At 38.6% G+C, this 23,434-nt stretch overlaps 6 non-coding genes across 6 annotated transcripts; all 6 read right to left on the bottom strand.

Annotated features, from left to right (window-relative positions):
- Positions 1-1,874: 1,874 nt before the first annotated feature.
- trnam-cau (transfer RNA methionine (anticodon CAU)) lies at positions 1,875-1,947 on the bottom strand. The gene has a single exon. It is a non-coding gene; the product is annotated as a tRNA-Met (tRNA).
- Positions 1,948-4,508: 2,561 nt separating this feature from the next.
- trnam-cau (transfer RNA methionine (anticodon CAU)) lies at positions 4,509-4,581 on the bottom strand. The gene has a single exon. It is a non-coding gene; the product is annotated as a tRNA-Met (tRNA).
- A 1,790-nt stretch (positions 4,582-6,371) lies between these two features.
- On the bottom strand, positions 6,372-6,444 carry trnam-cau (transfer RNA methionine (anticodon CAU)). Its single transcript has one exon. It is a non-coding gene; the product is annotated as a tRNA-Met (tRNA).
- A 5,490-nt stretch (positions 6,445-11,934) lies between these two features.
- trnam-cau (transfer RNA methionine (anticodon CAU)) lies at positions 11,935-12,007 on the bottom strand. Its single transcript has one exon. It is a non-coding gene; the product is annotated as a tRNA-Met (tRNA).
- Positions 12,008-13,446: 1,439 nt separating this feature from the next.
- Positions 13,447-13,519, bottom strand: trnam-cau (transfer RNA methionine (anticodon CAU)). Its single transcript has one exon. It is a non-coding gene; the product is annotated as a tRNA-Met (tRNA).
- A 6,498-nt stretch (positions 13,520-20,017) lies between these two features.
- trnam-cau (transfer RNA methionine (anticodon CAU)) lies at positions 20,018-20,090 on the bottom strand. Its single transcript has one exon. It is a non-coding gene; the product is annotated as a tRNA-Met (tRNA).
- Between the last annotated feature and the right edge of the window lie 3,344 nt (positions 20,091-23,434).

The raw sequence follows: 23,434 nt of genomic DNA, 5'->3' as shown, positions 1-23,434 counted from the left end.
CTTTGCTGCCCCGTGTGAGGATCGAACTCACGATCTTCAGATTATGAGACTGACGCGCTGCCTGCTGCACCAACGAGGAACATTAAATCGTTAAGTGTAAGAAAAAATATCGATACCGACCTTCAGATTTTGACAGTGACGTTGTAAGCACCGTGCCAAAATATATGGTCTGAAAGTCCACAACACCTAAGAAAAAAACAATGATTTCATTCTAAAGTAAAAAATATAGATATCGATACCGACCTTGAGATTTTGACAGTGACGTTGTAAGCACCGTGACAAAAGTATGTATCGTCTGAACGTCCAATACCACTGAGAATTAATTCTCACTTCATCTTCAGAAAACACTGTCTTTTTAAAAGCTTTGCTGCCCCGTGTGAGGATCGAACTCACGACCTTCAGATTATGAGACTGAAGCGCTGCCTGCTGCGCCAACAACGCACTTTTAAACGTTAAGCGTAAAGAAAAAATATCTATACCGACCTTCAGATTTTGACAGTGACGTTGTAAGTACCGTGCCAAAATGTATGGTCTGAAAAACCACAACACCTGAGAAAAAAAATGATTTCATTCTAAAGTAAAACAATTTGATATCGACCTTAAGATGTGGTTTCCACCATGACAAAAGTATGTATTGTCTGAAAGTCCAAAACCACTGAAAATTAAATTTCATCTTCAGACAACACTGTCTTTTTAAAGTCTTTGCTGCCCCGTGTAAGGATCAAACTCACGACCTTCAGATTATGAGACTGACGCGCTGCCTGCTGCGCCAACGATGCACATTTAAACATTAAGCGTAAAGAAAAAATATTGATACCTAAATTCAGATTTTGACAGATGTTGTAAGCACCGGGCCAAAATGTATGGTCTGAAAGTCCACAACACCTGAGAAAAAAACTCTGATTTCATTCTAAAGTAAAAAAAATTGTTATCGAACTTAAGATGTGGTATCCACCGTGACAAAAGTATGTATTGTCTGAAAGTCCAAAACCACTGAGAATTAATTTTCACTTCATCTTCAGACAACACTGTCTTTTTAAAATCTTTGCTGCCCCGTGTGAGGATCAAACTAACGACCTTCAAATTATGAGACTGACGCGCTGCCTGCTGCACCAACGAGGCAAATTAAATCATTAAGTGTAAGAAAAAATATCTATTCCGACCTTCAGATTATGATAGTGACGTTGAAAGCACCGTGCCAAAATGTATGGTCTGAAAAACGACAACACCTGAGAAAAAAACAATGATTTCATTCTAAAGTAAAACAATTTGATATCGACCTTAAGATGTGGTTTACACCGTGACAAAAGTATGTATTGTCTGAAAGTCCAAAACCACCGAGAATTAATTTTCACCTTCTGACAACTCTGTCTTTTTATAAGCTTTGCTGCCCGTGTGAGGATCGAACTCACGACCTTCAGATTATGAGACTGACGCGCTGCCTGCTGCGCTAACAAGGCATATTTAACCAACAAATCGAAAGAAAAAATTATCGATACTGACCTTCACTTTTTGACAGTGACGTTGTAAGCACCGTGCCAAAATATATGGTCTGAAAGTCCACAACACCTAAGAAAAAAACAATGATTTAATTCTAAAGTAAAAAATGTAGATATCGATACCGACCTTCAGATTTTGACAGTGACGTTGTAAGCACCGTGCCAAAATGTATGGTCTGAAAGTCCACATCACCTGAGAAAAAAACAATGATTTCATTCTAAAGTAAAAAATATAGATATGGATTCCGACCTTCAGATTTTGACAGTGACGTTGTAAGCACCGTGACAAAAGTATGTATCGTCTGAACGTCCAATACCACTGAGAATTAATTTTCACTTCATCTTCAGAAAACACTGTTTTTTTAAAAGCTTTGCTGCCCCGTGTGAGGATCGAACTCACGCCCTTCAGATTATGAGACTGACGCGCTGCCTGCTGCGCCAACGAGGCACTTTTAAACATTAAGCGTAAAGAAAAAATATCGATAACGACTTTCACTTTTTGACAGTGACGTTGTAAGCACCGTGCCAAAATGTATGGTCTGAAAAACCACAACACCTGAGAAAAAAACAATGATTTCATTCTAAAGTAAAAAATATAGATATCGACCTTAAGATGTGGTATCCACTGTGACAAAAGTATGTATTGTCTGGAAGTCCAAAACCACTGAGAATTAATTTCCACTTCATCTTCAGACAACACTTTCTTATTAACAGCTTTGCTGCCCCGTGTGAGGATCGAACTCTGGACCTTCAGATTATGAAACTGAGGCGCTACCTACTGCGCTAACGAGGCACATCTAATTAACAATTCGAAAGAAAAAATTATCAATACCGACCTTCACTTTTTGACAGTGACGTTGTAAGCACCGTGCCAAAATGTATGGTCTGAAAAACCACAACACCTGAGAAAAAAACAATGATTTCATTCTAAAGTAAAACAATTTGATATCGACCTTAAGATGTGGTTTCCACCGTGACAAAAGTATGTATTGTCTGAAAGTCCAAAACCACTGAGAATTAATTTTCACCTTCAGACAACACTGTCTTTTTATAAGCTTTGCTGCCCCATGTGAGGATCGAACTAACGACCTTCAGATTATGAGACTGACGCGCTGCCTGCTGCGCCAACGAGGCACTTCTAAACATTAAGCGTAAAGAAAAAATATCGATAACGACCTTCAGATTTTGACAGTGACGTTGTAAGCACCGTGCCAAAATGTATGGTCTGAAAGTCCACATCACCTGAGAAAAAAAATATGATTTCATTCTAAAGTAAAAAATATAGATATCGACATTAAGATGTGGTATCCACCGAAACAAAAGTATGTATTGTCTGAAAGTCCAAAACATCTGAGAATTAATTGTCACTTATTCTTCAGACAACACTTTCTTTTTTAAATCTTTGCTGCCCCGTGTGAGGATCTAACTCACGACCATTCAGATTATGAGACTGACGCGCTACCTACTGCGCTAACGAAGCACATTTAATAATGAAATCGAAAGAAAAAATTATCGATACCGACCTTCACTTTTTGACAGTGACGTTGTAAGCACCGTGCCAAAATGTATGGTCTGAAAAACCACAACACCTGAGAAAAAAACTATGATTTCATTCTAAAGTAAAACAATTTGATATCGACCTTAAGATGTGGTTTCCACCGTGACAAAAGTATGTATTGTCTGAAAGTCCAAAACCACTGAGAATTAATTTTCACCATCAGACAACAGTCTTTTTATAAGCTTTGCTGCCCAGTGTGAGGATCGAACTCACTACCTTCAAATTACGAGACTGACGCGCTGCCTGCTGCACCAACGAGGCACATTAAATCGTTAAGTGTAAGAAAAAATATCGATACCGACCTTCAGATTTTGACACTGACGTTGTAAGCACCGTGCCAAAATGAATGGTCTGAAAGTCCACAACACCTGAGAAAAAAACTATGATTTCATTAGAAAGTAAGAAATATAGATATCGACCTTAAGATGTGGTATCCACCGAAACAAAGTATGTATTGTCTGAAAGTCCAAAACATCTGAGAATTAATTGTCACTTATTCTTCAGACAACACTTTCTTTTTAAAATCTTTGCTGCCCCGTGTGAAGATCTAACTCACTACCTTCAGATTATGAGACTGACGCGCTGCCTGCTGCACCAACGAGGCACGTTAAAGCATTAAGTGTAAGAAAAAATATAGATACCGACCTTCAGATTTTGACAGTGACGTTGTAAGCACCGTGACAAAAGTATATATCGTCTGAACGTCCAATTCCACTGAGAATTAATTTTCACTTCATCTTCAGAAAACACTGTTTTTTTAAAAGCTTTGCTGCCCGGTGTGAGGATCGAACTCACGACCTTCACATTATGAGACTGACGCGCTGCCTGCTGCGCCAACGATGCACATTAATTCGTTAAGTGTAAGAAAAAATATCGATACCGACCTTCAATTTTTGACAGTGACGTTGTAAGCACCGTGCCAAAATGTATGGTCTGAAAAACCACAACACCTGAGAAAAAAACTATGATTTCATTCTAAAGTAAAACAATTTGATATCGACCTTAAGATGTGGTTTCCACCGTGACAAAAGTATGTATTGTCTGAAAGTCCAAAAGCACTGAGAATTACTTTTCACCTTCAGACATCACTGTCTTTTTATAAGCTTTGCTGCCCCGTGTGAGGATCGAATTTACGACCTTCAAATTATGAGACTGACGCGCTGCCTGCTGCGCCAACGAGGCACATTAAAGCATTAAGTGTAAGAAAAAATATTGATACCGACCTTCACTTTTTGACAGTGATGTTGTAAGTACCGTGCCAAAATGTATGGTCTGAAAGTCCACAACACCTGAGAAAAAAATATGATTTCATTCTAAAGTAAAAAATATAGATATCGACCTTAAGATGTGGTATCCACCGTGACAAAAGTATGTATTGTCTGAAAGTCCAAAACCACTGAGAATTAATTTTCACTTCATCTTCGGACAACACTGTCTTTTTAAAACTTTGCTGCCCCGTGTGAGTATCGAACTCACGACCTTCAGATTATGAGACTGACGCGCTACCTACTGCGCTAACGAAGCACATTTAATCAACAAATCGAAAGAAAAAATTATCGATACCGACCTTCACTTTTTGACAGTGACGTTGTAAGCACCGTGCCAAAATGTTAGGTCTGAAAAACCACAACACCTGAGAAAAAAAGTATGATTTCATTCTAAAGTAAAACAATTTGATATCGACCTTATGATGTGGTTTCCACCGTGACAAAAGTATGTACTGTCTGAAAGTCCAAAACCACTGAGAATTAATTTTCACCTTCAGACAACACTGTCATTTTATAAGCTTTGCTGCCCCATGTGAGGATCGAACTCACGACCTTCAGATTATGAGACTGACGCGCTACCTACTGCGCTAACTTAGAACATTTAATCAACAAATCGAAAGAAAAAATTATCGATACCGACCTTCACTTTTTGACAGTGACATGGTAAGCACCGTGCCAAAATGTTAGGTCTGAAAAACCACAACACCTGAGAAAAAAACTATGATTTCATTCTAAAGTAAAACAATTTGATATCGACCTTAAGACGTGGTTTCCACCGTGACAAAAGTATGTATTGTCTGTAAGTCCAAAACCACTGAGAATTAATTTTCACCATCAGACAATAGTCTTTTTATAAGCTTTGCTGCCCCATGTGAGGATCGAACTCACAACCTTTAGATTACGAGACTGACGCGCTGCCTGCAGAACCAACGAGGCACATTAAAGCATGAAGTGTAAGAAAAAATATCGATACCAGATTTCAGATTTTGACAGTGACGTTGTAAGCACCGTGCCAAAATGTATGGTCTGAAAGTCCACAACACCTAAGAAAAAAACAATGATTTCATTCTAAAGTAAAAAATATAGATATCGATACCGACCTTCAGATTTTGACAGTGACGTTGTAAGCACCGTGCCAAAATGTATGGTCTGAAAGTCCACAACACCTAAGAAATAAACAATGATTTCATTCTAAAGTAAAAAATATAGATATCGATACCGACCTTCAGATTTTACAGTGACGTTGTAAGCACCGTGACAAAAGTATGTATCGTCTGAACGTCCAATAACACTGAGAATTAATTTCCCCTCATCTTCAGAAAACACTGTCTTTTTAAAAGCTTTATTGTCCCGTGTGAGGATCGAACTCACGACCTTCAGATTATGAGACTGACGCTCTGCCTGCTGCGCCAACGAGGCACTTTTAAACCTTAAGCGTAAAGAAAAAATATCGATAACGACCTTCAGATTTTGACAGTGACGTTGTAAGCACCGTGCCAAAATGTATGGTCTGAAAAACCACAACACCTGAGAAAAAAACAATGATTTCATTCTAAAGTAAAACAATTTGATATCGACCTTAAGATGTGGTTTCCACCGTGACAAAAGTATGTATTGTCTGAAAGTCCAAAACCACTGAGAATTAATTTTCACCTTCAGACATCACTGTCTTTTTATAAGCTTTGCTGCCCCGTGTAAGGATCGAATTTACGACCTTCAAATTATGAGACTGACACGCTGCCTGCTGCGCCAACGAGGCACATTAAAGCATTAAGTGTAAGAAAAAATATTGATACCGACCTTCACTTTTTGACAGTGACGTTGTAAGCACCGTGCCAAAATGTATGGTCTGAAAGTCCACAACACCTAAGAAATAAACAATGATTTCATTCTAAAGTAAAAAATATAGATATCGATACCGACCTTCAGATTTTACAGTGACGTTGTAAGCACCGTGACAAAAGTACGTATTGTCTGAAAGTCCAAAACCACTGAGAATTAATTTTCACTTCATCTTCAGACAACACTGTCTTTTTAAAACTTTGCTGCCCCGTGTGAGGATCGAACTCACGACCTTCAGATTATGAGACAGACGCGCTACCTACTGCGCTAACGAAGCACATTTAATCAAAAAATCGAAAGAAAAAATTAGCGATACCGACCTTCACTTTTTGACAGTGACGTTGTAAGCACCGTGCCAAAATGTTAGGTCTGAAAAACCACAACACCTGAGAAAAAAACTATGATTTCATTCTAAAGTAAAACAATTTGATATCGACCTTAAGATGTGGTTTCCACCGTGACAAAAGTATGTACTGTCTGAAAGTCCAAAACGACTGAGAATTAATTTGCACCTTCAGACAACACTGTCATCTTATAAGCTTTGCTGCCCCATGTGAGGATCGAACTCACGACCTTCAGATTATGAGACTGACGCAGTGCCTGCTGCGCCAACGAGGCACATTAATTCATTAAGTGTAAGAAAAAATATTGATACCGACCTTCACTTTTTGACAGTGACGTTGTAAGCACCGTGCCAAAATGTATGGTCTGAAAGGCCACAACACCTGAGAAAAAAACTATGATTTCATTCTAAAGTAAAAAATATAGATATCGACCTTAAGATGTGGTATCCACCGTGACAAAAATATGTATTGTCTGAAAGTCCAAAACATCTGAGAATTAATTGTCACTTCATCTTCAGACAAAACTTTATTTTTAAAATCTTTGCTGCCCCGTGTGAGGATCGAACTCACAACCTTCAGATTATATGACTGATGCACTACGTACTGCGCTAACGAGTCACATTACATGAAGAAATCGAAATAAAAAATGATCGATACCGACCTTCAGATTTTGACAGTGACGTTGAAAGCACCGTGCCAAAATGTATGGTCTGAAAGTCCACAACACCTAAGAAATAAACAATGATTTCATTCTAAAGTAAAAAATATAGATATCGATACCGACCTTCAGATTTTACAGTGACGTTGTAAGCACCGTGACAAAAGTATGTATTGTCTGAAAGTCCAAAACAACTGAGAATTAATTTTCACCTTCAGACATCACTGTCTTTTTATAAGCTTTGCTGCCCCGTGTGAGGATCGAACTCACGACCTTTAGACTATGAGACTGACGCGCTACCTACTGCGCTAACTAAGAACATTTAATCAACTAATCGAAAGAAAAAAATATCGATACCGACCTTCACTTTTTGACACTGACGTTGTAAGCACCGTGCCAAAATGTATGGTCTGAAAGTCCACAACACCTGAGAAAAAAAGTATGATTTCATTCTAAAGTAAAACAATTTGATATCGACCTTATGATGTGGTTTCCACCGTGACAAAAGTATGTACTGTCTGAAAGTCCAAAACCACTGAGAATTAATTTTCACCTTCAGACAACACTGTCATTTTATAAGCTTTGCTGCCCCATGTGAGGATCGAACTCACGACCTTCAGATTATGAGACTGACGCGCTACCTACTGCGCTAACTAAGAACATTTAATCAACAAATCGAAATAAAAAATTATCGATACCGACCTTCACTTTTTGACAGTGACATGGTAAGCACCGTGCCAAAATGTTAGGTCTGAAAAACCACAACACCTGAGAAAAAAACTATGATTTCATTCTAAAGTAAAACAATTTGATATCGACCTTAAGACGTGGTTTCCACCGTGACAAAAGTATGTATTGTCTGTAAGTCCAAAACCACTGAGAATTAATTTTCACCATCAGACAACAGTCTTTTTAAAAGCTTTGCTGCCCCGTGTGAGGATCGAACTCAAGACCTTTAGATTATGAGACTGACGCGCTGCCTGCTGCACCAACGAGGCACATTAAAGCATGAAGTGTAAGAAAAAATATCGATACCAGATTTCAGATTTTGACAGTGACGTTGTAAGCACCGTGCCAAAATGTATGGTCTGAAAGTCCACAACACCTAAGAAAAAAACAATGATTTCATTCTAAAGTAAAAAATATAGATATCGATACCGATCTTCAGATTTTGACAGTGACGTTGTAAGCACCGTGCCAAAATGTATGGTCTGAAAGTCCACAACACCTAAGAAATAAACAATGATTTAATTCTAAAGTAAAAAATATAGGTATCGATACCGACCTTCAGATTTTACAGTGACGTTGTAAGCACCGTGACAAAAGTATGTATCGTCTGAACGTCCAATAACACTGAGAATTAATTTTCACTTCATCTTCAGAAAACACTGTCTTTTTAAAAGCTTTGCTGCCCCGTGTGAGGATCGAACTCACGACCTTCAGATTATGAGACTGACGCGCTGCCTGCTGCGTCAACGAGGCACTTTTAAACCTTAAGCGTAAAGAAAAAATATCGATAACGACCTTCAGATTTTGACAGTGACGTTGTAAGCACCGTGCCAAAATGTATGGTCTGAAAAACCACAACACCTGAGAAAAAAACAATGATTTCATTCTAAAGTAAAACAATTTGATATCGACCTTAAGATGTGGTTTCCACCGTGACAAAAGTATGTATTGTCTGAAAGTCCAAAAGCACTGAGAATTACTTTTCACCTTCAGATATCACTGTCTTTTTTTTAATAAGCTTTGCTGCCCCGTGTGAGGATCGAATTTACGACCTTCAAATTATGAGACTGACGCGCTGCCTGCTGCGCCAACGAGGCACATTAAAGCATTAAGTGTAAGAAAAAATATTGATACCGACCTTCACTTTTTGACAGTGATGTTGTAAGTACCGTGCCAAAATGTATGGTCTGAAAGTCCACAACACCTGAGAAAAAAATATGATTTCATTCTAAAGTAAAAAATATAGATATCGACCTTAAGATGTGGTATCCACCGTGACAAAAGTATGTATTGTCTGAAAGTCCAAAACCACTGAGAATTAATTTTCACTTCATCTTCGGACAACACTGTCTTTTTAATACTTTGCTGCCCCGTGTGAGTATCGAACTCACGACCTTCAGATTATGAGACTAACGCGCTACCTACTGCGCTAACGAAGCACATTTAATCAACAAATCGAAAGAAAAAATTATCGATACCGACCTTCACTTTTTGACAGTGACGTTGTAAGCACCGTGCCAAAATGTTAGGTCTGAAAAACCACAACACCTGAGAAAAAAACTATGATTTCATTCTAAAGTAAAACAATTTGATATCGACCTTATGATGTGGTTTCCACCGTGACAAAAGTATGTACTGTCTGAAAGTCCAAAACCACTGAAAATTAATTTTCACCTTCAGACAACACTGTCATTTTATAAGCTTTGCTGCCCCATGTGAGGATCGAACTCACAACCTTTAGATTATGAGACTGACGCGCTGCATGCTGCACCAACGAGGCACATTAAAGCATGAAGTGTAAGAAAAAATATCGATACCAGATTTCAGATTTTGACAGTGACGTTGTAAGCACCGTGCCAAAATGTATGGTCTGAAAGTCCACAACACCTAAGAAAAAAACAATGATTTCATTCTAAAGTAAAAAATATAGATATCGATACCGACCTTCAGATTTTGACAGTGACGTTGTAAGCACCGTGCCAAAATGTATGGTCTGAAAGTCCACAACACCTAAGAAATAAACAATGATTTCATTCTAAAGTAAAAAATATAGATATCGATACCGACCTTCAGATTTTACAGTGACGTTGTAAGCACCGTGACAAAAGTATGTATCGTCTGAACGTCCAATAACACTGAGAATTAATTTCCCCTCATCTTCAGAAAACACTGTCTTTTTAAAATCTTTATTGTCCCGTGTGAGGATCGAACTCACGACCTTCAGATTATGAGACTGACGCGCTGCCTGCTGCGCCAACGAGGCACTTTTAAACCTTAAGCGTAAAGAAAAAATATCGATAACGACCTTCAGATTTTGACAGTGACGTTGTAAGCACCGTGCCAAAATGTATGGTCTGAAAGTCCACAACACCTGAGAAAAAAATATGATTTCATTCTAAAGTAAAAAATATAGATATCAACCTTAAGATGTGGTATCCACCGTGACAAAAGTATGTATTGTCTGAAAGTCCAAAACCACTGAGAATTAATTTTCACCTTCAGACAAAACTGTCTTTTATAAGCTTTGCTGCCCCGTGTGAGGATCGAACTCACGACCTTCAGATTATGAGACTGACGCGGTGCCTGCTGCGCCAACAAGGAACGTTAAATCATTAAGTGTAAGAAAAAATATCGATACCGACCTTCACTTTTTGACAGTGACGATGTAAGCACCGTGCCAAAATGTATGGTCTGAAAGTCCACAACACCTGAGAAAAAAACTACGATTTCATTCTAAAGTAAAAAATATAGATATCGACCTTAAGATGTGGTATCCACCGTGACAAAAGTATGTATTGTCTGAAAGTCCAAAACCACTGAGAATTAATTTTCACTTCATCTTCGGGACAACACTGTCTTTTTAAAACTTTGCTGCTCCGTGTGAGGATCGAACTCACGACCTTCAGTCTATGAGACTGACGCGCTACCTACTGCGCTAACTAAGAACATTTAAACAACTAATCGAAAGAAAAAAATATCGATACCGACCTTCACTTTTTGACACTGACGTTGTAAGCACCGTGCCAAAATGTATGGTCTGAAAGTCCACAACACCTGAGAAAAAAAGTATGATTTCATTCTAAAGTAAAACAATTTGATATCGACCTTATGATGTGGTTTCCACCGTGACAAAAGTATGTACTGTCTGAAAGTCCAAAACCACTGAGAATTAATTTTCACCTTCAGACAACACTGTCATTTTATAAGCTTTGCTGCCCCATGTGAGGATTGAACTCACGACCTTCAGATTATGAGACTGACGCGCTACCTACAGCGCTAACTAAGAACATTTAATCAACAAATCGAAATAAAAAATTATCGATACCGACTTTCACTTTTTGACAGTGACATGGTAAGCACCGTGCCAAAATGTTAGGTCTGAAAAACCACAACACCTGAGAAAAAAACTATGATTTCATTCTAAAGTAAAACAATTTGATATCGACCTTAAGACGTGGTTTCCACCGTGACAAAAGTATGTATTGTCTGTAAGTCCAAAACCACTGAGAATTAATTTTCACCATCAGACAACAGTCTTTTTAAAAGCTTTGCTGCCCCGTGTGAGGATCGAACTCAAGACCTTTAGATTATGAGACTGACGCGCTGCCTGCTGCACCAACGAGGCACATTAAAGCATGAAGTGTAAGAAAAAATATCGATACCAGATTTCAGATTTTGACAGTGACGTTGTAAGCACCGTGCCAAAATGTATGGTCTGAAAGTCCACAACACCTAAGAAAAAAACAATGATTTCATTCTAAAGTAAAAAATATAGATATCGATACCGATCTTCAGATTTTGACAGTGACGTTGTAAGCACCGTGCCAAAATGTATGGTCTGAAAGTCCACAACACCTAAGAAATAAACAATGATTTAATTCTAAAGTAAAAAATATAGGTATCGATACCGACCTTCAGATTTTACAGTGACGTTGTAAGCACCGTGACAAAAGTATGTATCGTCTGAACGTCCAATAACACTGAGAATTAATTTTCACTTCATCTTCAGAAAACACTGTCTTTTTAAAAGCTTTGCTGCCCCGTGTGAGGATCGAACTCACGACCTTCAGATTATGAGACTGACGCGCAGCCTACTGCGCCAACGAGGCACTTTTAAACCTTAAGCGTAAAGAAAAAATATCGATAACGACCTTCAGATTTTGACAGTGACGTTGTAAGCACCGTGCCAAAATGTATGGTCTGAAAAACCACAACACCTGAGAAAAAAACAATGATTTCATTCTAAAGTAAAACAATTTGATATCGACCTTAAGATGTGGTTTCCACCGTGACAAAAGTATGTATTGTCTGAAAGTCCAAAAGCACTGAGAATTACTTTTCACCTTCAGACATCACTGTCTTTTTTTTAATAAGCTTTGCTGCCCCGTGTGAGGATCGAATTTACGACCTTCAAATTATGAGACTGACGCGCTGCCTGCTGCGCCAACGAGGCACATTAAAGCATTAAGTGTAAGAAAAAATATTGATACCGACCTTCACTTTTTGACAGTGATGTTGTAAGTACCGTGCCAAAATGTATGGTCTGAAAGTCCACAACACCTGAGAAAAAAATATGATTTCATTCTAAAGTAAAAAATATAGATATCGACCTTAAGATGTGGTATCCACCGTGACAAAAGTATGTATTGTCTGAAAGTCCAAAACCACTGAGAATAAATTTTCACTTCATCTTCGGACAACACTGTCTTTTTAATACTTTGCTGCCCCGTGTGAGTATCGAACTCACGACCTTCAGATTATGAGACTAACGCGCTACCTACTGCGCTAAAGAAGCACATTTAATCAACAAATCGAAAGAAAAAATTATCGATACCGACCTTCACTTTTTGACAGTGACGTTGTAAGCACCGTGCCAAAATGTTAGGTCTGAAAAACCACAACACCTGAGAAAAAAACTATGATTTCATTCTAAAGTAAAACAATTTGATATCGACCTTATGATGTGGTTTCCACCGTGACAAAAGTATGTACTGTCTGAAAGTCCAAAACCACTGAGAATTAATTTTCACCTTCAGACAACACTGTCATTTTATAAGCTTTGCTGCCCCATGTGAGGATCGAACTCACAACCTTTAGATTATGAGACTGACGCGCTGCATGCTGCACCAACGAGGCACATTAAAGCATGAAGTGTAAGAAAAAATATCGATACCAAATTTCAGATTTTGACAGTGACGTTGTAAGCACCGTGCCAAAATGTATGGTCTGAAAGTCCACAACACCTAAGAAAAAAACAATGATTTCATTCTAAAGTAAAAAATATAGATATCGATACCGACCTTCAGATTTTGACAGTGACGTTGTAAGCACCGTGCCAAAATGTATGGTCTGAAAGTCCACAACACCTAAGAAATAAACAATGATTTCATTCTAAAGTAAAAAATATAGATATCGATACCGACCTTCAGATTTTTACAGTGACGTTGTAAGCACCGTGACAAAAGTATGTATCGTCTGAACGTCCAATAACACTGAGAATTAATTTTCACTTCATCTTCAGAAAACACTGTCTTTTTAAAAGCTTTGCTGCCCCGTGTGAGGATCGAACTCACGACCTTCAGATTATGAGACTGACGCGCTGCCTGCTGCGCCAACGAGGCAGTTTTAAACCTTAAGCGTAAAGAAAAAATATCGATAACGACCTTCAGATTTTGACAGTGACGTTGTAAGCACCGTGCCAAAATGTATGGTCTGAAAAACCACAACACCTGAGAAAAAAACAATGATTTCATTCTAAAGTAAAACAATTTGATATCGACCTTAAGATGTGGTTTCCACCGTGACAAAAGTATGTATTGTCTGAAAGTCCAAAACCACTGAGAATTAATTTTCACCTTCGGACATCACTGTCTTTTTATAAGCTTTGCTGCCCCGTGTGAGGATCGAACTTACGACCTTCAAATTATGAGACTGACGCGCTGCCTGCTGCGCCAAAGAGGCACATTAAAGCATTATGTGTAAGAAAAAATATTGATACCGACCTTCACTTTTTGACAGTGACGTTGTAAGCACCGTGCCAAAATGTATGGTCTGAAAGTCCACAACACCTGAGAAAAAAATTATGAAATCATTCTAAAGTAAAACAATTTGATATCGACCTTAAGATGTGGTTTCCACCGTGACAAAAGTATGTATTGTCTGAAAGTCCAAAACCACTGAGAATTAATTTTCACTTCATCTTCGGACAACACTGTCTTTTTAAAAGCTTTGCTGCCCCGTGTGAGGATCGAACTCACGACCTTCAGATTATGAGACTGACGCGCTACCTACTGCGCTAACTAAGAACATTTAATCAACAAATCGAAAGAAAAAATTATCGATACCGACCTTCACTTTTTGACAGTGACGTTGTAAGCACCGTGCCAAAATGTTAGGTCTGAAAAACCACAACACCTGAGAAAAAAACTATGATTTCATTCTAAAGTAAAACAATTTGATATCGACCTTAAGACGTGGTTTCCACCGTGACAAAAGTATGTATTGTCTGTAAGTCCAAAACCACTGAGAATTAATTTTCACCATCAGACAACGGTCTTTTTAGAAGCTTTGCTGCCCCGTGTGAGGATCGAACTCACGACCTTTAGATTATGAGACTGAAGCGCTGCCTGCTGCACCAAGGAGGCACATTAAAGCATGAAGTGTAAGAAAAAATATCGATACCAAATTTCAGATTTTGACAGTGACGTTGTAAGCACCGTGCCAAAATGTATGGTCTGAAAGTCCACAACACCTAAGAAAAAAACAATGATTTCATTCTAAAGTAAAAAATATAGATATCGATACCGACCTTCAGATTTTGACAGTGACGTTGTAAGCACCGTGCCAAAATGTATGGTCTGAAAGTCCACAACACCTAAGAAATAAACAATGATTTCATTCTAAAGTAAAAAATATAGATATCGATACCGACCTTCAGATTTTACAGTGACGTTGTAAGCACCGTGACAAAAGTATGTATGGTCTGAACGTCCAATAACACTGAGAATTAATTTTCACTTCATCTTCAGAAAACACTGTCTTTTTAAAAGCTTTGCTGCCCCGTGTGAGGATCGAACTTACGACCTTCAGATTATGAGACTGACGCGCTGCCTGCTGCGCCAAAGAGGCACATTAAAGCATTAAGTGTAAGAAAAAATATTGATACCGACCTTCACTTTTTGACAGTGACGTTGTAAGCACCGTGCCAAAATGTATGGTCTGAAAGTCCACAACACCTGAGAAAAAAACTATGATTTCATTCTAAAGTAAAAAATATAGATATCGACCTTAAGATGTGGTATCCACCGTGACAAATGTATGTATTGTCTGAAAGTCCAAAACCACTGAGAATTAATTTTCACCTTCAGACAAAACTGTCTTTTATAAGCTTTGCTGCCCCGTGTGAGGATCGAACTCACGACCTTCAGATTATGAGACTGACGCGGTGCCTGCTGCGCCAACAAGGAACGTTAAATCATTAAGTGTAAGAAAAAATATCGATACCGACCTTCACTTTTTGACAGTGACGATGTAAGCACCGTGCCAAAATGTATGGTCTGAAAGTCCACAACACCTGAGAAAAAAACTACGATTTCATTCTAAAGTAAAACAATTTGATATCGACCTTAAGACGTGGTTTCCACCGTGACAAAAGTATGTATTGTCTGTAAGTCCAAAACCACCGAGAATTAATTTTCACCTTCAGACAACGGTCTTTTTAGAAGCTTTGCTGCCCCGTGTGAGGATCGAACTCACGACCTTTAGATTATGAGACTGACGCGCTGCCTGCTGCACCAAGGAGGCACATTAAAGCATGAAGTGTAAGAAAAAATATCGATACCGACCTTCAGATTTTGACAGTGACGTTGTAAGCACCGTGCCAAAATGTATGGTCTGAAAGTCCACAACACCTAAGAAATAAACAATGATTTCATTCTAAAGTAAAAAATATAGATATCGATACCGACCTTCAGATTTTACAGTGACGTTGTAAGCACCGTGACAAAAGTATGTATCGTCTGAACGTCCAATAACACTGAGAATTAATTTTCACTTCATCTTCAGAAAACACTGTCTTTTTAAAAGCTTTGCTGCCCCGTGTGAGGATCGAACTCACGACCTTCAGATTATGAGACTGACGTGCTGCCTGCTGCGCCAACGAGGCACTTTTAAACCTTAAGCGTAAAGAAAAAATATCGATAACGACCTTCAGATTTTGACAGTGACGTTGTAAGCACCGTGCCAAAATGTATGGTCTGAAAAACCACAACACCTGAGAAAAAAACAATGATTTCATTCTAAAGTAAAACAATTTGATATCGACCTTAAGATGTGGTTTCCACCGTGACAAAAGTATGTATTGTCTGAAAGTCCAAAACCACTGAGAATTAATTTTCACCTTCGGACATCACTGTCTTTTTATAAGCTTTGCTGCCCCGTGTGAGGATCGAACTTACGACCTTCAAATTATGAGACTGACGCGCTGCCTGCTGCGCCAAAGAGGCACATTAAAGCATTAAGTGTAAGAAAAAATATTGATACCGACCTTCACTTTTTGACAGTGACGTTGTAAGCACCGTGCCAAAATGTATGGTCTGAAAGTCCACAACACCTGAGAAAAAAATTATGAAATCATTCTAAAGTAAAACAATTTGATATCGACCTTAAGATGTGGTTTCCACCGTGACAAAAGTATGTATTGTCTGAAAGTCCAAAACCACTGAGAATTAATTTTCACTTAATCTTCGGACAACACTGTCTTTTTAAAAGCTTTGCTGCCCCGTGTGAGGATCGAACTCACGACCTTCAGATTATGAGACTGACGCGCTACCTACTGCGCTAACTAAGAAGATTTAATCAAGAAATCGAAAGAAAAAATTATCTATACCGACCTTCACTTTTTGACAGTGACGTTGTAAGCACCGTGCCAAAATGTTAGGTCTGAAAAACCACAACACCTGAGAAAAAAACTATGATTTCATTCTAAAGTAAAACAATTTGATATCGACCTTAAGACGTGGTTTCCACCGTGACAAAAGTATGTATTGTCTGTAAGTCCAAAACCACCGAGAATTAATTTTCACCATCAGACAACGGTCTTTTTATAAGCTTTGCTGCCCCGTGTGAGGATCGAACTCACGACCTTTAGATTATGAGACTGACGCGCTGCCTGCTGCACCAAGGAGGCACATTAAAGCATGAAGTGTAAGAAAAAATATCGATACCAAATTTCAGATTAAAGACAGTTACGTTGTAAGCACCGTGCCAAAATGTATGGTCTGAAAGTCCACAACACCTAAGAAAAAAACAATGATTTCATTCTAAAGTAAAAAATATAGATATCGATACCGACCTTCAGATTTTGACAGTGACGTTGTAAGCACCGTGCCAAAATGTATGGTCTGAAAGTCCACAACACCTAAGAAATAAACAATGATTTCATTCTAAAGTAAAAAATATAGATATCGATACCGACCTTCAGATTTTACAGTGACGTTGTAAGCACCGTGACAAAAGTATGTATCGTATGAACGTCCAATAACACTGAGAATTAATTTTCACTTCATCTTCAGAAAACACTGTCTTTTTAAAAGCTTTGCTGCCCCTTTTGAGGATCGAACTCACGACGTTCAGAATATGAGACTGACGCACTGCCTGCTGCGCCAACGAGGCACTTTTAAACCTTAAGCGTAAAGAAAAAATATCGATAACGACCTTCCGATTTTGACAGTGACGTTGTAAGCACCGTGCCAAAATGTATGGTCTGAAAAACCACAACACCTGAGAAAAAAACAATGATTTCATTCTAAAGTAAAACAATTTGATATCGACCTTAAGATGTGGTTTCCACCGTGACAAAAGTATGTATTGTCTGAAAGTCCAAAACCACTGAGAATTAATTTTCACCTTCGGACATCACTGTCTTTTTATAAGCTTTGCTGCCCCGTGTGAGGATCGAACTTACGACCTTCAAATTATGAGACTGACGCGCTGCCTGCTGCGCCAACAAGGAACGTTAAATCATTAAGTGTAAGAAAAGATATCGATACCGACCTTCACTTTTTGACAGTGACGATGTAAGCACCGTGCCAAAATGTATGGTCTGAAAGTCCACAACACCTGAGAAAAAAACTACGATTTCATTCTAAAGTAAAACAATTTGATATCGACCTTAAGACGTGGTTTCCACCGTGACAAAAGTATCTATTGTCTGTAAGTCCAAAACCACCGAGAATTAATTTTCACCATCAGACAACGGTCTTTTTAGAAGCTTTGCTGCCCCGTGTGAGGATCGAACTTACGACCTTCAAATTATGAGACTGACGCGCTGCCTGCTGCGCCAAAGAGGCACATTAAAGCATTAAGTGTAAGAAAAAATATTGATACCGACCTTCACTTTTTGACAGTGACGTTGTAAGCACCGTGCCAAAATGTATGGTCTGAAAGTCCACAACACCTGAGAAAAAAATTATGAAATCATTCTAAAGTAAAACAATTTGATATCGACCTTAAGATGTGGTTTCCACCGTGACAAAAGTATGTATTGTCTGAAAGTCCAAAACCACTGAGAATTAATTTTCACTTCATCTTCGGACAACACTGTCTTTTTAAAAGCTTTGCTGCCCCGTGTGAGGATCGAACTCACGACCTTCAGATTATGAGACTGACGCGCTACCTACTGCGCTAACTAAGAACATTTAATCAACAAATCGAAAGAAAAAATTATCTATACCGACCTTCACTTTTTGACAGTGACGTTGTAAGCACCGTGCCAAAATGTTAGGTCTGAAAAACCACAACACCTGAGAAAAAAACTATGATTTCATTCTAAAGTAAAACAATTTGATATCGACCTTAAGACGTGGTTTCCACCGTGACAAAAGTATGTATTGTCTGTAAGTCCAAAACCACCGAGAATTAATTTTCACCATCAGACAACAGTCTTTTTATAAGCTTTGCTGCCCCGTGTGAGGATCGAACTCACGACCTTTAGATTATGAGACTGACGCGCTGCCTGCTGCACCAAGGAGGCACATTAAAGCATGAAGTGTAAGAAAAAATATCGATACCAAATTTCAGATTAAAGACAGTGACGTTGTAAGCACCGTGCCAAAATGTATGGTCTGAAAAACCACAACACCTGAGAAAAAAACAATGATTTCATTCTAAAGTAAAAAATATAGATATCGACCTTAAGATGTGGTATCCACCGTGACAAAAGTATGTATTGTCTGAAAGTCCAAAACCACTGAGAATTAATTTTCACCTTCAGACAAAACTGTCTTTTATAAGCTTTGCTGCCCCGTGTGAGGATCGAACTCACGACCTTCAGATTATGAGACTGACGCGGTGCCTGCTGCGCCAACAAGGAACGTTAAATCATTAAGTGTAAGAAAAAATATCGATACCGACCTTCACTTTTTGACAGTGACGATGTAAGCACCGTGCCAAAATGTATGGTCTGAAAGTCCACAACACCTGAGAAAAAAACTACGATTTCATTCTAAAGTAAAACAATTTGATATCGACCTTAAGACGTGGTTTCCACCGTGACAAAAGTATGTATTGTCTGTAAGTCCAAAACCACCGAGAATTAATTTTCACCATCAGACAACGGTCTTTTTAGAAGCTTTGCTGCCCCGTGTGAGGATCGAACTCACGACCTTTAGATTATGAGACTGACGCGCTGCCTGCTGCACCAAGGAGGCACATTAAAGCATGAAGTGTAAGAAAAAATATCGATACCAAATTTCAGATTTTGACAGTGACGTTGTAAGCACCGTGCCAAAATGTATGGTCTGAAAGTCCACAACACCTAAGAAAAAAACAATGATTTCATTCTAAAGTAAAAAATATAAATATCGATACCGACCTTCAGATTTTGACAGTGACGTTGTAAGCACCGTGCCAAAATGTATGGTCTGAAAGTCCACAACACCTAAGAAATAAACAATGATTTCATTCTAAAGTAAAAAATATAGATATCGATACCGACCTTCAGATTTTACAGTGACGTTGTAAGCACCGTGACAAAAGTATGTATCGTCTGAACGTCCAATAACACTGAGAATTAATTTTCACTTCATCTTCAGAAAACACTGTATTTTTAAAAGCTTTGCTGCCCCGTGTGAGGATCGAACTCACGACCTTCAGATTATGAGACTGACGCGCTGCCTGCTGCGCCAACGAGGCACTTTTAAACCTTAAGCGTAAAGAAAAAATATCGATAACGACCTTCAGATTTTGACAGTGACGTTGTAAGCACCGTGCCAAAATGTATGGTCTGAAAAACCACAACACCTGAGAAAAAAACAATGATTTCATTCTAAAGTAAAACAATTTGATATCGACCTTAAGATGTGGTTTCCACCGTGACAAAAGTATGTATTGTCTGAAAGTCCAAAACCACTGAGAATTAATTTTCACCTTCGGACATCACTGTCTTTTTATAAGCTTTGCTGCCCCGTGTGAGGATCGAACTTACGACCTTCAAATTATGAGACTGACGCGCTGCCTGCTGCGCCAAAGAGGCACATTAAAGCATTAAGTGTAAGAAAAAATATTGATACCGACCTTCACTTTTTGACAGTGACGTTGTAAGCACCGTGCCAAAATGTATGGTCTGAAAGTCCACAACACCTGAGAAAAAAATTATGAAATCATTCTAAAGTAAAACAATTTGATATCGACCTTAAGATGTGGTTTCCACCGTGACAAAAGTATGTATTGTCTGAAAGTCCAAAACCGCTGAGAATTAATTTTCACTTCATCTTCGGACAACACTGTCTTTTTAAAAGCTTTGCTGCCCCGTGTGAGGATCGAACTCACGACCTTCAGATTATGAGACTGACGCGCTACCTACTGCGCTAACTAAGAACATTTAATCAACAAATCGAAAGAAAAAATTATCTATACCGACCTTCACTTTTTGACAGTGACGTTGTAAGCACCGTGCCAAAATGTTAGGTCTGAAAAACCACAACACCTGAGAAAAAAACTATGATTTCATTCTAAAGTAAAACAATTTGATATCGACCTTAAGACGTGGTTTCCACCGTGACAAAAGTATGTATTGTCTGTAAGTCCAAAACCACCGAGAATTAATTTTCACCATCAGACAACGGTCTTTTTATAAGCTTTGCTGCCCCGTGTGAGGATCGAACTCACGACCTTTAGATTATGAGACTGACGCGCTGCCTGCTGCACCAAGGAGGCACATTAAAGCATGAAGTGTAAGAAAAAATATCGATACCAAATTTCAGATTAAAGACAGTGACGTTGTAAGCACCGTGCCAAAATGTATGGTCTGAAAGTCCACAACACCTAAGAAAAAAACAATGATTTCATTCTAAAGTAAAAAATATAGATATCGATACCGACCTTCAGATTTTGACAGTGACGTTGTAAGCACCGTGCCAAAATGTATGGTCTGAAAGTCCACAACACCTAAGAAATAAACAATGATTTCATTCTAAAGTAAAAAATATAGATATCGATACCGACCTTCAGATTTTACAGTGACGTTGTAAGCACCGTGACAAAAGTATGTATCGTCTGAACGTCCAATAACACTGAGAATTAATTTTCACTTCATCTTCAGAAAACACTGTCTTTTTAAAAGCTTTGCTGCCCCTTTTGAGGATCGAACTCACGACCTTCAGATTATGAGACTGACGCACTGCCAGCTGCGCCAACGAGGCACTTTTAAACCTTAAGCGTAAAGAAAAAATATCGATAACGACCTTCAGATTTTGACAGTGACGTTGTAAGCACCGTGCCAAAATGTATGGTCTGAAAAACCACAACACCTGAGAAAAAAACAATGATTTCATTCTAAAGTAAAACAATTTGATATCGACCTTAAGATGTGGTTTCCACCGTGACAAAAGTATGTATTGTCTGAAAGTCCAAAACCACTGAGAATTAATTTTCACCTTCGGACATCACTGTCTTTTTATAAGCTTTGCTGCCCCGTGTGAGGATCGAACTTACGACCTTCAAATTATGAGACTGACGCGCTGCCTGCTGCGCCAAAGAGGCACGTTAAAGCTTTAAGTGTAAGAAAAAATATTGTTACCGACCTTCACTTTTTGACAGTGACGTTGTAAGCACCGTGCCAAAATGTATGGTCTGAAAGTCCACAACACCTGAGAAAAAAACTATGATTTCATTCTAAAGTAAAAAATATAGATATCGACCTTAAGATGTGGTATCCACCGTGACAAAAGTATGTATTGTCTGAAAGTCCAAAACCACTGAGAATTAATTTTCACCTTCAGACAAAACTGTCTTTTATAAGCTTTGCTGCCCCGTGTGAGGATCGAACTCACGACCTTCAGATTATGAGACTGACGCGGTGCCTGCTGCGCCAACAAGGAACGTTCAATCATTAAGTGTAAGAAAAAATATCGATACCGACCTTCACTTTTTCACAGTGACGATGTAAGCACCGTGCCAAAATGTATGGTCTGAAAGTCCACAACACCTGAGAAAAAAACTACGATTTCATTCTAAAGTAAAACAATTTGATATCGACCTTATGATGTGGTTTCCACCGTGACAAAAGTATGTATTGTCTGAAAGTCCAAAACCACAGAGAATTAATTTTCACCTTCGGACATCACTGTCTTTTTATAAGCTTTGCTGCCCCGTGTGAGGATCGAACTTACGACCTTCAAATTATGAGACTGACGCGCTGCCTGCTGCGCCAAAGAGGCACGTTAAAGCTTTAAGTGTAAGAAAAAATATTGATACCGACCTTCACTTTTTGACAGTGACGTTGTAAGCACCGTGCCAAAATGTATGGTCTGAAAGTCCACAACACCTGAGAAAAAAACTACGATTTCATTCTAAAGTAAAACAATTTGATATCGACCTTATGATGTGGTTTCCACCGTGACAAAAGTATGTACTGTCTGAAAGTCCAAAAACACTGAGAATTAATTTTCACCATTAGACAACAGTCTTTTTATAAGCTTTGCTGCCGCGTGTGAGGATCGAACTCACGACCTTTAGATTATGAGACTGACGCGCTGCCTGCTGCACCAACGAGGAAGAATAAAGCATGAAGTGTAAGAAAAAATATCGATACCGACCTTCAGATTTTGACAGTGACGTTGTAACCACCGTGCCAAAATGTATGGTCTGAAAGTCCACAACACCTATGAAAAAAACAATGATTTCATTCTAAAGTAAAAAATATAGATATCGATACCGACCTTCAGATTTTACAGTGACGTTGTAAGCACCGTGACAAAAGTATGTATTGTCTGAAAGTCCAAAACCACTGAGAATTAATTTTCACCTTCAGACAAAACTGTCTTTTATAAGCTTTGCTGACCCGTGTGAGGATCGAACTCACGACCTTCAGATTATGAGACTGACGCACTGCCTGCTGCGCCAACGAGGCACATTAAATCATTAAGTTTAAGAAAAAATATCGATACCGACCTTCACTTTTTGACAGTGACGTTGTAAGCACCGTGCCAAAATGTATGGTCTGAAAGGCCACAACACCTGAGAAAAAAACTATGATT

This window comes from Salmo salar, chromosome 02 (assembly GCF_965601325.2).
Source record: "Salmo salar chromosome 02, fSalSal1, whole genome shotgun sequence".
Lineage (NCBI taxonomy): Eukaryota > Metazoa > Chordata > Actinopteri > Salmoniformes > Salmonidae > Salmo > Salmo salar.
Note: the sequence above shows the minus strand (reverse complement) of the source record. Positions and strands in the feature narration are given on the sequence as shown.